Source organism: Sylvia atricapilla, chromosome 10 (assembly GCF_009819655.1).
Source record: "Sylvia atricapilla isolate bSylAtr1 chromosome 10, bSylAtr1.pri, whole genome shotgun sequence".
NCBI classification, from domain to species: Eukaryota; Metazoa; Chordata; class Aves; order Passeriformes; family Sylviidae; genus Sylvia; species Sylvia atricapilla.
Window position 1 is genome coordinate 5,560,001 of NC_089149.1, and position 2,410 is coordinate 5,562,410.

Below are 2,410 nucleotides of genomic sequence, written 5' to 3' on the forward strand. Positions count from 1 at the left end.
AGATAATTATTAAGGAGAAAAGTGCCACTGGCCTGCAAAGGCTGTGCAATCTGGTGTGTTTTGAACATTTCCAATTTTGAACAATTTTGTTTGTGCTTTTGTTTCTCAGAAAACATCTTTGGTGCCTTTTGATGAGGTCAAAACTGTAGGAAACAGGAAAAGATCTACCTGGCAATTTTGTGCCTGTTTCTTACACCAGGCAAAAGTGAGGTTAAAGGATGTGCATATCTACAGTTGTATCGTTGTGGGGATTCTTAAACAAAATTTCAAACGCCTCTTATTGCAAAGAGCAATTGTCATTTGCCAAATGTTTGCTTCCCTTTTTGCTTATTGGGTTCAAGCTTTTAGGTAATGATTGCTCTTAAGGCTCAAACTTTAGAACATTTTGGCATATTCTGAAACCCGACCAACTATCAAAATACAATGTTTGCATGGAAATGTATTTATGGAAAATGCAAAGAAATCCATTAAATTTACTGCTGGCTTTGTAATTCTCAGACTTGGAAAAATATTCTTATTTTTATATTAGTATTTTCATCTAGCTTTTTCTTTCTGCACAATCCATTCTCCCTCTCTGTCCTCAAGCAAACGAAACCCCCAGAGGCCAGACAGCAGCAGCCAGCTGTGTGGAACTACTTCCTTTTAACTGGAGATCCTCAGAAAATCAGGTGAAAGGTTTGAAATGTTTCAGTTTGAATGGCCAAAGCCTTGAGGCCATTGTCATTAACAAAATGGTCTTTCTCCTTCCTTCTCTTGTAAGCTGTAGCTTCTGACTTACTATTTATCTTTTTAATGGTTTATACTTACATTACAAGCCCTGAGTTTGCTACAGGGTATTGAGAAATGTTTCGTGGCTCATGATGATTCATGGGAAAGTTGGGATAAACTGCTCTGGACTGCATTTCGTGGTAACTTGTATTCTTCAAGGCAACCTTGGTCTGGGGCAAGATTGCTCTTTCTCATCATCTGTACGTGTAATTGTCTGTGGATGGAATTGTAATCCAAATTTAACCACCAGCATTGAGGGAGCTGCAAGTGCACTGGTGTTACAGAAACTTGGGATCCAAAGCCTTGAAATGGTGCTTTAATCTGCTGTGTCAATGAAGGAAAAGATTAAAATTTTAAGATGAATCTGTGTTTGTGTCCTCCAAGGTGTCCAAACTGCTGGCTGCTTATTCCCCTATAGCAGATTCTAAGATAGCAAAATACCTTAGAATACTTATAATTGAACCAAGACAAGAAGTAAGCTGTTTTAAAAAAAACAAACCAACTGTGGGCAGTTTGTGTTATTCTCTCTCTGTACAATGCATTTCTGTTGAAAAAAGCCCAACCAGTTTCTGTAATGTTATCAGAAATTTTATTTTATTTGCAATTCAAATGGAATAATTTTAAACTTCAAATCATTGTTGTCCAGCTTTGGTAAGGAATGTGAGTGGAGTACATGAAATGCTCTCAGCATTCTGTTGAAATGCCAGGAAATTTCAGTATCACTGATCTGTTAAAACATTGGTTACATTGAAATGGTGGTTAAGAAAACTTACACTATGATGCTTTAAATCAGCCAGTTTTGACACTTTCAACTCACTTTTGCAAGAGTTTTAATCTTCTTTTACTGACCCATCTTGTAGTAATTGCTGTTGGGCTGCTTCATTTCTTATGGAACTGAAACACAGAAAGTTCAACCCAGAGCAGACAAGAATTAAAAGATTTTACTTTTTGTGTGTGTACCATGAGCACTGTATGAAAGTGAGATTCTGATTTCTTAGTTACGGCCACAAAATTAACTTATCATTTTTCATTTTGGCTTCTGTGCTGTTTTGTGTTACATAATACGCTGTCTATTTGAGATGTGGAGACAATTTATTGATTAAAGCAGGAAAAAAAGGGTCATCATGCATTTTAGATCTCATTTCCTTTGTTGCTTCTGTATTTAAAAAATCCATGTGAAAATACAGAAAGCAATGCAATAACTGCATACAAGCAAATACCAAGCCAACAGCTGTGTTTTCTAAGAGTACAGCACTACAACTGGAATTGGGAAAAATAAAATTTTATTGTGGATTTGGGGAGAAATGGAAACAGTGCTAATCTAAAAATAATTTGTCTTAGTTTTTGTTTTTTTTTTTTTTTTTCCTCTTTAGTTGGGGAGAATAAGATTTTGCTGCCTTTACTCTCTCTGGAAAAATAGAGTTCCTTCTGTTTTTTAGCAGTACTGAAAGCTCATTCAGAGATGCAAACAACAATGAAGAGTGTTGTCCCACGCATGAAAGGCTTAGTATGGGGAGCTACTTATGGTAAATAATTGATCTAACAACTAGTTTGGAAAAAAAAGAAGGAATTTATTCAGTGTGGAGCACAACTCAGATGTGGAGATTGAGCTGGGCCATAACCTCAGCCTGGCTTTGTGTAG